Source organism: Chenopodium album, chromosome 13, assembly GCF_948465745.1.
Source record: "Chenopodium album chromosome 13, dcCheAlbu1.1, whole genome shotgun sequence".
Lineage (NCBI taxonomy): Eukaryota > Viridiplantae > Streptophyta > Magnoliopsida > Caryophyllales > Amaranthaceae > Chenopodium > Chenopodium album.
The window spans coordinates 53,710,476-53,723,431 of record NC_137846.1 but is presented as its reverse complement, the minus strand read 5'-3'; the positions used below and the strand labels follow the sequence as shown (position 1 = coordinate 53,723,431).

Here is a 12,956-nt window from a genome sequence, read left to right as displayed (position 1 = left end):
AAAGTATCCTACACAATGGAAAAGATTGCCCTAAAAAGATATTACTATTCATGGAATGATGTCCAGCCTTTAATTTTCTATTTTTATTCGGTGCATTTACATTCATATTTTTATTCTCACTAATTTTAACTTTATTTATCTACTCATCAATCAATCAATGATTTGCTTTCTTATTTTAACTTCAATTCGTATACTTATGGCCTTATGGGTCAATATGCACTTCTTTAAAATTGTGTTATTGGCTTATTGCCTTGTTGGTCTTTCTTAAGCTTATCATAAATTTATTACACAGAGTATTATCAATAGATATTATTATTATTATTATTATTATTATTATTATTGACAAAGATCATTATAAATTTATAAGTACTCCAAACCAAAATGATCAATATAATCCAGAACTATTTCTTACATTTATATCTTACATTTCGTCCAACAAAAACAAAAAAAAAAAAAAAAAAAAGAAAAGAAAAGAAAAATGGGCACTGAGAAAACATATACTTCTCATTAGTGGCTAATAATTTTAACTCTAAAATATCTTTATTACGAGTAGTATATACTTCCTCCGTTTCTTTTTAGTCGACACGTTTTTTAAATCACGTTTGCCAATTCACATATTCAACCGTTATTATCTTTAATTATTGAAAAACAAAAATTATAAAAAGTTGATATTTTAATAATATATATCGTGACGAATCGAACAAGACCCACATGACTATATTTATAAATCACAAAATACGGTCATAGAGAAGTGTGTGAATAATGCTAAAGTTAAAACGTGTCAACGAAAAAAAAAACGGAGGTGGTAATAGGGAATCCAAGCCATATAAGTAATTAAATAGTGTGGGTTACTCGCACCTTAAATCAAACTATTGACGCGGGCAATGAAATTGGGTTTCTAAACATAGTAAAAGTTAATATGCAAACTTTCCTAAATCACAATTAGTCAATTAGGGAAGTGAGCCCAACTAGACGTACATAGTTATTGGTCATTAACATTCATGCATCATCGTTGTTTAAACTATGATGGTCCCACTTCCATTCCTAAATTAATTCTAGTACCAGTTTCTGCCGTTTTGGAAGCTTATACCTTTATAAAGTTTTTTTCTATTTATAGTAAGTTTTATAGTCTCTAAATGAACAACTAGCAGTATGTTCAAATTTTTTATTGACGAAACCTGCAAGTATTATAAATAAGCAAAGAAGCTCAAGTTACATCAAAGGCCAAATCAGCAGCAACAGAAGGAGGAACCTCCTCAATCCATACCCTTAACTCATCATAATCCCGATTAGCCACATTCCCAATCTTTTTTTTAACTACAAATTCCATTATACTTCAAAAAAAAAAAAAAAAAAAAAAATGGCGGAAGTAAAATTAGTGGTTTTCCTTTTTTCATCTTAATCGGGCTTGTGGCATCTAGCCCACAACCCGACCCACTATAAGAATTTTATTTTCAACAAATATTAGACCACTTTGGTAATGGCAATTTGAGTACGGTCCGATTTAAACAACGATATTTTTTGGACCGTACTGATTGGGCTGGCCCAGAATCCAAAAAACCTCTCATTGTTTTATTTGGGGGCGAAAGCCCAATTGATCTAATTTTACAACAGCCGGGAATTCTTAATGAAGCAGCTTCTACTTTTGGAGCTTTAGTTCTGTATATCGAGGTAACTTAACTATTTCTTTACTCATTTACAGTTTAAGTATTTTTTTTTATTTTTATTTTTTTTTTAATTTATGCAAAAAAGCACTAAAGTTTTAGAATTTAGAGTATAATTCCTTGTCCTGAACTCCAACATCCCACTATCCCACACTGTAAAAGCTACTCGTAATGTTTTTGTATTCCACGGTTCGACATTGAATCCTATTCAAATTACATTTGTTAATCCTTGCCAGCTGCTTAATGCACCATTTTACCCGTTACGAATACTACTCTTCATACCCATGTAAGGACTATGATAATTATAAATAGGTTAACTATATTGTTGTTCCAAAAAAAAAAAAAAAAAAAGAATTGTAACCCATTATTAGAAATAGGGAGTTACAAATGATACTTGTATTTTTTTCCACTGTGTGAATCTATACAGTATTAAATAAGTGCGACTATTTTGACATATGTTAAATAAATCTTACTAATGTATAATTCACATCATAACTTCTTTTTTTTTTTTAAATTATTTTGTAGCACCGTTTCTATGGCATGTCTACACCTTTCGACTCAATAGACATAGCCTTAGGAAACACAGAAATTCGAGGGTGTCTTACCTCCGAACAGGTATTGGCGGACTATGCCGATATAATTCTTGATGTGAAGAAGAGGCTACTACATCGACATACACCAGTCATAGTCATCGGTTGTTCTTACGCTGGAAGTAAGTTAATTTTACATTTAATCATTTTTTTTTAACCCATATAGTTCGTATAATAAGTAATTGATTAAATATTTACCTCAAAAAAAAGTAATTGATTATATATATTGTTTTTTTTTGTAGTGTTGGCTGCCTGGTTTAGGCTCAAGTACCCCCATATTACTGTCGGGGCACTAGCCTCCTCTGCTCCCATTTTCTATTTCGACATAGAAAAGCCGTGGGAGTATGAGTATTGCTCGGTAGTTAGCTGTGATTACAAGGTATGTAACACAATTTTTATTATTATTTTTTCTTGACGATAATATGGATCACTTTGATGGATAATACAATATAATAGAACTTTTTTTTTTTTTTTTTTTTTTCAGACTGTCAATGAAAAATGCTACGAGCGGATTAGACAATCATGGGACATCATCGACAATATCGGCTCTCAAAGAGCTATCGTCCATTCTTACCTCTCTACGCTTTTAAAAACATGCAGGTTAGTTATTAACTTATTATACAACTAATTAATGTGAATCTAGTATTACATGAAATAGGTAATCCCATGATCCCCACTACTAATAACGTACTCAGAATTAGTTAAGCATCCTATGTTTTATTAATGACTAAGTAAACATAACAACTACTCCTTATGATTAGCCACTACTATTTTGAATCAGTTAACTAATATACTGTCCGTTACACATTTAACTTAACTCCATCATAAAGATTTGCAATTATCAACTTTTGCAAAAGCAAAGAAAAGCTTTTTTATTTTTGTTTGATATTATTTATATTTTGTATCAACAAATTGTAGCTTATTTATTGATAAAATAAATGGAATAATTTATAACAAAAAATAGGTCTTGGCCCGTCCAAAGTTGGGTCCAGGAAGTCCAACCTAGATAGGCCTGTTTGAATCCACGTATCCACTTACGGTGAAATAGTCTTGGACAAAAGTCTTGCTCTTTTTTGTTCTTTGTTTTGAAGAATCCACTTAATCTAAAACTATTATATTATTCGTTTTAAACTTTTAATAAAATTAAAACTGGACAATTTTCTATTCCCTCCGTTTCAAGTTAGTCGCAACAAACTAGTCCATTGCGGACTCCTAAGCAAAAGATTGTAAGTAGATTAATTAAAGGAAGGGGTATGTAATTAAAGAGTGAGAAAGTGGAGGGAAAGTTAGTGGTCCCAACTTTTTGGATGGAAACATGTGATTATTTTTTTGGTGGGTCTCATTTTCCCTCCTTTTCTTTTTTTGTTTCCTTTATGACTGTCAAAGGAGGGAAATATTTTAGCCTCCTAAATTTTCCCTCTAAACTTTTAATGAAAATTTTTAACTAGTTTACAATTTCAGATTTTTTCAAAGTCATCAAATTTTCAAACCAAAATGCCCTTATAAAAGGCACAAAGCTGTTTCATACTCCCCTATTCATTCATAACAAATTTCTGGGAATAGGGGGGGGGGGGGGAGGGATATCCATGTCCATTATTAATTACAGACCATAACCACCATCAAATTGTTTCAAAAGTTACAAAAACCATCATCATCACAAATTAATCCTAATTCCTAAATGCTGAGTTAGTTGCAGCAGCTGTTTTTTGTACATAATTAGGCTCCACTGAAAGCTTCCAAAAAAAATCGAGGCACCTCCACTTCATCACCTACCACCACATCTGGAAAAAAAAAGGGACTCATGGAAGAAGTCTTTGATGATTTTTTTAATATCAACCAACTGTTGATGGAGCAAGACAGAGATATGGCATCACAGAACAGCAGCACACAATCAGGGTCAGATTCAAACGAATCTAATCAGCAACAAAACAATGAAGGCGGTGATGTTGGGGACTCAAAGTCAGAATCAGAATGCATTGCATGGCAGGCAGAGCAGAGAACGCAACATTGAAGAAAAAAGGCAAATAGTAAATGATGTATTGCTTAATATGGAAGGGGACTCACTACCAAGAGGCATGCTAACATCATTAGCAATCAAGCACCATGTACACAGATCAACTACATGTAGATGGTTCAAAGAAATCAAAAAACAGATTCAGTTGGGGAATGTAGTTGATGTAAGGAGCAAGAAATTAGGCAAGACAGGACCCAAGCCCAAACAATACTCAGATGAGTGGCTAATGTTTGTCCCAATGTACAAGAGAACCACAAATAGGAGTTATGCTGCAGCACTGAAGGTTTCACATGTTGTCATACATAGGTTAAAAAAAAAGGGAGACTCAGGGCAGTCACAGCAACAAATCACCTTGCACTAAGTGATAATCACAAAGTGGCAAGGCTCAAATGGGTCCTTAATCATGTGAACCTTCTTCCTACTGAGGGTGACCCTAGTTTTATGGATTTGCGGCATTACATCCACATTGATGAGAAGTGGTTCTATTTGAATCCAGAAACTAGGACTTTCTACCTCACACCAAATGAAGAAACACCATATAGAGCACAGCAGCCAAAGAGGTTCAAGCTAAAGGCCATGTTTATGGGAATGATTGGTAAGCCACTGTATGATGAGAATGGTACACTTATTCACTCAGGGAAATATGGTCTTTTTCCATTTGTTAAGTATGAGATGGCCAAGAAGAAAAGCAAAAATAGAGATGCAGGTACAATGGAAGCAAAAGCAATTCAAAATGTCAACAGAGAAGCTATAAGAGACATGATATTGCAGCACATCATTCCAACAATACATGCACAATGGCCAACACAATTATCAAAGAACATAATCATACAGTGGGACAATGCTAGGCCTCATCAGATTCCAAGGGATGAGGAATTTTTTGCTGCAACTCAAGCAAATGGATTTAATATCCAATTTGTATTTCAGCCAGCCCAATCCCCTGACCTAAATGTGTTGGATCTTGGTCTTTTCAGGGTAATACAGTCAATTCAGTATCAATCATTCCCAAAGAATTTGGATGAACTTTTGGAAAAAGTTGCAGAGGCATTTGAGGTGTTTGATCCAACACTAAACAAGTACTCATGGATCACTCTTCAGTCATGCATGATAAAAATATTGGAAAAAAGAGGGGGCAATAATTTCAACCCCCCACACATGGCAAAAGAAAGACAAGACAGAGAAGGGACTCTCCAGGAGATACTACAAGTAGACAGGGACCTCATCACAGAGACTGTGAACTATCTCAATACTCTATTCATTCCTACAACAGGAATTCAGGAACAAACACAGGAGATGGATGTGGATGCAGATTAATGCTCCAAGTATGATGGGCACAACATTTTGAAGTTCAAGATGAAGATGAAGATGCAAGTTTTTGAATAGGAGATGCAAAACAACAACTTTTGTTTTTGAAAATGCAACAACTCACATCTACACAACTTCACCGACTGCCATACATAACCAATAATACTTCAACTTATTTTTTTTTGCTTGTTTTTGTATTGGTTATGTGTCTTTTGGTAAATAGGATAGGAACATCATTAAGGCAGTCACTGTAGTGTAGAGTACATGACATAGGACTAATGTAAATTGTCCATATTTTGAGTATGAAACAACCCTATTAACACATATGCTTGTACCACTAACACACAAACTAGGGTGGACTGTCCATCAGATGGGAATGTCTTAAACATGGCAACCTCCCTACCAAGGGTACCTCAACAACAACCTTAAAAGTAAGGTGTTGGAGCCATCCCTTGGTAGGAAGTGCTATCAGATGAGTCCCTTCATCATGTGGACAGACCAATATTGTTATGATGCATATTATAAGAGGGACTCATTGCACCAAAAATAAGCAACCAAAACACAAGGATTGAGGGACTCAATAATACAAGACAGGGCAACCATAACATAAGGGACTCAATGCATCAACAATAAGCAAACCCTCAACATGTATGTACTACTTAATCATTCACATAAGTACAAAACCCAACAGTAAATCCTCATGATACCTCCACAACACCAAAGGAGTCAGTCAGAGAAGACAACACCAACAACAGCAACTCAATGAAACTCACAGTGAAAACAAGCACAGAGAACAACAACAACAGCAGCAAAATGTCCAAGCACCAACACCAACAACAAAGCCACCAAAATGAACCAGCACAGAGCACAACACAGGGAACAGTAAGCCAAAATAGAATCGAATACAACATACTCACATATCCAATAAGCATTTTAAACATATGAAACACATCATACCCATTTTTAGAGAAACATAGCTTAATTTCTTAAAAATAAAGAATATGGAGATAGGAATCGTTACGCTGCAAGATCAGATACTGGGAGGGAAGTCATGAGGGTATTTCTCCCTCAAATAAGCCATATAAGCAGGGTCCCAGTCGCTGCAGTCCTCCGTGAACACAGATCGGACCCTTTTCTTGCCTCTAGAAGACCCAGCAGCAGCGTTAGCCTTCAAGGAGTCCGGAAAGATTTCGGCTAAGGGGTTAGGAGACTCAGAGATCTCCACGACACCAACAACCGGCTCACTCCTAGCCTCAACCACCAAATCTGGGTCCTCAAAAGGGTTTTCCTTGTCAGCAACAATTTCAGTTGGCTCTTCTGTCAAACCCAAAAGACCAGCAACCCCTACATCTGGACCAGGTTGAGCCTCAACAACCTTAGGTTTAGTTGGATCTACACCTACAGCATCATCTTCGTCGTCATTTCCAGTATTGGGACCAATTTTAGCCCCAATTTTTCCTCGCACATACTTGGAGAACACAACAGAGCAGCGTCGAACTGGTTTCATGATTCCAGTTCCTCGCTCCGCTGTGTACAGTGAGAAGGGAGGGTCATTTTCCTCCTTCTTCCGGCCAACAGAGTCTCTTTCAGTTGGAGTGGAACTCATTTGGGAATTTTTTAGGGTTTCTGATATGTCTAGTTTATGTAGTATTTTACCCCCGTCCCTTGGTCATTATTAGTAGTGTTTTTTGGCTCTTTAGAGCCACTTTTATTACTAATATGTGTTTTCTAGTGTTTTCGTAGTTTTGGTTGAGTTTTGTAGGGAATTGCACCTTTGGAGTACTTTTCCGGGATTTTATGGAGCAACTACGAGCATTGGAGGAGCACGACCATCTTTCGTAGCCCAAGATCGGTTAGAGTAATCAAACCGGTGAATAAGGGCTCGACTTGTGTGAAGACGAGGCATTTGGACCGAATGATTAAAGCCCCAAAGAGGATATTTGGTTTGGGCCAAGTTACGAGCCTAAACGAGGAGTCCAAGCGGCCCAAGGGTGTCCGCCCGATGGTCCGCCCGGTGGTCCGCCCGATGGTCCGCCCGGTGGTCCGCCCGATGGCGCGCCCGATCGGGCAAAGAAGACTTATATCGCAACAGCCCTTCGCCCGATCAAAAAGGCGCGCCCGGTCGGGCGGTGTGGCGCCCGGTCGGGCGCGTGTCTCTGATAGATCTTTTAAGCATCGTTTAGTTTGTTTTAGTTGAGGATTCTTGCTTATTATAAATATGTTTTCGTTAAGCAAGTTTGGGATTCCTTCTTTTCTTTTACACTTCCTTATTCTCTCTTTACTATTGTAATTCTTTCTCTTAGACTTTCTCTCTTTACTTAAGCTTATTTTCTCTCTCTACACTTTATACTTTGTTCTTTACTCAACTCTTTATTCTGATTACTTTGGTAACGATTTCTTTTCTCTTAATCTCAGTTATTTATTTTATTCCTTCTATCATGTTTTATTTTATTGCTTTGATTAGTTTAGATTTAATTATGTGTGAGTAGTTCTTTTTCTAGGGTTTATGGGGATCCATAAATAATATGAAGGGGTAATTTATTGTTGTTAATTATCAATGCTATATTAATTTCCTATTGATTGATTTAATGCTCTGTGACTAGATTAGGCCTGATCTTTTATGCATGAGTTTGACAATATTGATTCGAGATTCGAGAGATGAGAATTGATGTTTAGGTCTAGTTTCAATAGGCAGGTTAATCTATAAATGGTTAAGTCGAGATTCGAGAGATGAGATTTAATACCGGTAGATTAATTCTGTGATTGTAATACGTAGCGAAAGCCCTTTATTATCTGGTTAATTGATGCATTAATGATTGGTTATTATGTTTTACCCTGGAATATTATTTATTGGTGAACCTATGTCCTAGGTCTTTAATTCATTGATTCCTCTTATTTTATTCTCCCTACTTATATTCTTCGTAGTATAATCTTTAAATCACAACAAATTGTTACTAATAATTTAGATTGCTATTAATTAATTAGGAATAGAAAGACTAGTTTCCCTGTGGATTCGATCCTACTTCCCTATCTACTTTAGTTAGAGGACTTAGGTAATTACTTTTGATTAGGTGATACGACTTTAGCCTGTCAAAATTTGGCGCCGTTGCCGGGGAAACGGTTATATTTTTTATTTCTAATTGTTTTTGTAGTCTAGATTATTTTCCTTCGTCCCGGAGAACATAAGTTATTTGGGACAGTTCTCATATTTGTTGTTTAGTTCTTTGTTTATGCTCAGGTGTTCCAGATCAGGCTACATTCCATTCGATCCTGAGATCGAGCGCTCTTTCCATAGGCAAAAGAATTTATACAAGCAAATACTGGCGAGTTCTGGTGGTGAAATTCCTAGAGACCCTTCATCTGATTCTAGTGATCCAGACACTTCTTCAGAATCAGAATTAGAGATGGGAGAAAATCCATCTAAAAATCTCAGCGACTATTCTCAGCCATCTTTGGCGCATTTTCCCCACCTTTCTCCTACGCCAGATCTCGAGGGAGTTCAATTCGAGATCAAGCCCCAGTTCATCACGATGATAGAAAAGAAGCAATTTAGTGGAGCTAAGGGTGAAGACCCAAATCTACACATTTCTGACTACTGTCAATATTGTAACACTATAAGGCAAGCTGGGGTCACGCAAGACCAAATAAGGGAGATTCTCTTTCCTTTCTCTTTATGTGGAAAAGCTAAACTGTGGTTTAATGTTTTAAATAGAACTGCACTTGGCATTACTAATTGGGAGACTCTTGTTTTGAATTTTTATAACAAGTATTACCCTGCAGAGAAAACAGCTCTATTGAGAAGCGCAATTCAAAATTTCGCCCAAGAGCCAGATGAGTCACTATATGAAGCTTGGGAGAGATTCAAAGACCTACAGAGAGAGTGCCCTCATCATAACTTAGCACAGTGGCAGTTGATACAAGCTTTCTACAATGGGATCGAAAATTCTTCTAGAGCAATTTTGGATTCTGCAGCTAATGGGAGGTTTATGAACCTCAATGTTGATGATGCAGGTCAGGTTATTGAAGATATGGCGATCCATAATTCCCAATATGGGAATCCTAGAGGTTTTGCAAACAAGGGAAAACACCACGTCGATTCTGTATCCTTTTTGCAATCTCAATTAACCTCTATTTGTCAGAAATTGGATAACCTTACTACTACTAATTCTAAAATAGCTAATGTTTCTGCAATTGATAATAATGCTAATGATGCTTTCTGTGAAAATTGTGGAATTGTAGGTCATTGGGAACATGAGTGTAGGAGTTCCATGGAGCAGGTTAACGCTTTTCAGTCCATCAAGCAAAATAACCCATACTCCAACACCTATAATCCCGGGTATCGGAACCATCCTTATCTTTCCTACAAGAGTACTAATGTGCAAAATCCCACACCTCCACCTCCACTACAACCACAACAACCAGCATCAACACCTCAGCAGAAATATTACCATCCCAATGCTGGCCAGAAAAACCAACCACAAACTCCTCCACCACCTTCTGACCCAGCTTTATCAGAAATTAGAGCGATGTTAACTAGTATGCAAAAGCATATGGAGAGTAGAGACTCACAAATTGACTCGATTGTAGCCCACAATAAAGTCATAGATACTCAAATTGCACAGTTAGCCGCTGCTCTTCAGGTTCGCCCACAAGGAGCCCTACCATCGCAACCAGTACAACCCACAGATCAGGCGTTTGCAATTACCCTCAGGAGTGGTTCACACTATGATGGGCCTCCTATGCCCAAAGAAGATGAACCTGTTTCAACAGAAATTGCTAATCCTGATTCCTTTATACCAAGGGATATTAATCCTAGCCCTGCAGGGCTAAAGGGTAGTACTAATATTTCTGATGTTACATTGCAGGGTAAAACTCCAGGGAATGTTGTAACTCAAGACAGGAATAATGATGTGCAACAACCAATTATCAAACTACCATTCCCAAATCGACATTTGAAAACCACCATGGATAAGCAGTTTGGTAAGTTCCTTGACATGGTGAAGGATTTGCAGGTAACAGTTCCCTTTACAGAATTAATCACGCAAATACCTGCATATGTAAAATTCATGAAAGAAATATTGACTAGGAAAAGGTCTATTAGTGAGGTAGAGACTGTCGCTTTTACTGCTGAATGTAGTGCCGTACTACAAAATAAATCTCCACCCAAACTAAAAGATCCCGGTAGTTTTTCTATCCCTTGTCATATTGGCAATTTAATGATTGATAATTCATTGTGTGATTTGGGCGCTAGTGTTAGTGTCATGCCATTATCTGTGTGTTTAAAGCTAAAAATGGGTAAATTAAAGTCTACTAATATTACTCTGCAAATGGCCGATTGTTCTTCTAAATACCCCATAGACATATTAGAAGACGTCCCTGTTAGAGTAGGTAAATTTTATATACCTGTGGATTTTGTTGTTCTTGATATGTCTGAGGATTTGCAAACCCCAATCATTTTGGGTAGACCCTTCCTTAATACTGCAGGAGCAATTATTGATGTAAAATGTGGTAAATTGTTTTTAATTTGAATAATACCCCTAAAAGCCCCATGCTAGAGGAGAAGTGTTATAAAATTGATGTGGTTGGTAATTGTTCTAATAAGCCCCAGGCTTTTGTTAAAGATCCCTTGGAGGCGGTATCGTGTGTTGCATCTTCTACAGGTACAACTAACCGATGGATAGAGGAAGTGGACGCAATAGAGAGAGTCTTATACTGTGAAGGTCTAGGTTTTGAAGATGAGAAGGTGGAAATAAGTACACAAGTTGCGGAAACTGAGCCTATAGTGAGAGTTCCACCAGATCGTGTTGTAATAGCTCAACAAAGTGATAAATCGAGGCAACCAACGGTCAAAAAGGGTTCTCAATCGAACAAAAGTAAAGACCCACCAGTTCAAGCCAATGAGGATCCACCCAATAGGGTGAATTGGCGCCTTACAGGGCGTGTTAGGAAGCCGAGTCGTGGTTTAAAAATCGCTCAACCGGGTGAAGAACCACCCGACCAGACGATAGGCCAAGGGGCTTAACTTCCCGACATGTGGTAAGAGGGTCGTGCGGGACCTAAATAAACCAGCGCTTTGCGGGAGGCAACCCGTATTTTTCTTGTTTTTTTTAGTCTTCTTTCTATTTCTTGTGAGAGGAGAGAGGAGAGAGTTTAATGAGTTTATTGAGTTGTACAGGTTAGAAGGAAAAGAGTTAGTCAAATTTGGAAAAAAGAGAAGGAGTCTCTCGTACCAAACATTGCCTCGGGCCCGACCGGGCGAAGGACCGCCCGACCGGGCGCGAGAGCAAGGGTGAAAAATTGACAATTTTTGCCCGACCGGGCGAAGGACCGCCCGACCGGGCGCGAGAGTTGACGAGTACAGACATTTCGACTGCCCGACCGGGCGGTATGGCGCCCGACCGAGCGCGAGAACGAAGAGAATTTAAAGGGTTTATACCGCCCTACCGGGCGGTGTGGCGCCCGACCGGGCGCGAGAGCGGATCAGCAAAACTACTCAACTTCTACAGGCTATAACTTTTGCGTTTCTTATCGGATTTGGGCGTGTGACCTATCGTTGGAAAGCTATTTAAGTCTACTTTCCAATGCAATTAGAATCACTGCATTATCAACTATTTATCAAAAGTTATGATCAGATTAGTGCACCTGACTCAATTTTTATCTTTTTTCCACTAACACTTTGTTTCTTTCTTGCCCAATTTTGTTCCAAAGAGATGCATTGCAATCCTGAGGCTTTGGTGACATTGATATGGTGATGATGAAGAGTAGTCACCTTGAATACTTGCTTCCCCTTAAGACAATGAGGACATTGTCTGATTTAGCTTGGGGGGAGGTTCTCGTGTTCATATGGTATATCTTTCACTCTCTCTCTTGGTATGCTTAGTGTAGTTTTACTGTTTTCCTAGTGTAGTTTTATTGCTTTCCTATAAGAAAAATACAAAAAAATTGAAAAAATAAAAAAATCCAAAAATACGTTCCAATGAATTGTAAATCATGCTTCTCTATGCCCCATACTTGAGAAAATTTGTTTTGATTCTTGGTTATTGATGATAAGCATTGTGGACTTGTTGGTCATGATTTGAAGTTTAATTGCTTGGATGCCTAAACATGCGTCAATTTTGTCCAACTACTTGTGAATATAGTGCTTGACTAGTTGATTTGGTTAGGAATGTGTGTTTAGTTCCTGGTATGTCAATGAATTTGAGTATTGGTTTGCAACTATGAGTAGTATTTCATGACTCACCTATTATGCACATGAGGAGGACGAAGGCGTTCATTATTTTAGGTAGCCTTCAGACGATATTAGATACATTTGTTCCCTTCTTGCTACCCATGTTGTTGCTTGTGCCCTTTTATTGTTTATTTAGCCACATTACAAGCCTTTTT

General features: G+C 37.6%; 1 non-coding gene across 1 annotated transcript; it reads right to left on the bottom strand.

The window, feature by feature from the left end:
* Positions 1-9,364: 9,364 nt before the first annotated feature.
* Positions 9,365-9,471, bottom strand: LOC145577196 (small nucleolar RNA R71). The gene has a single exon (XR_014098670.1). It is a non-coding gene; the product is annotated as a small nucleolar RNA R71 (small nucleolar RNA).
* Between the last annotated feature and the right edge of the window lie 3,485 nt (positions 9,472-12,956).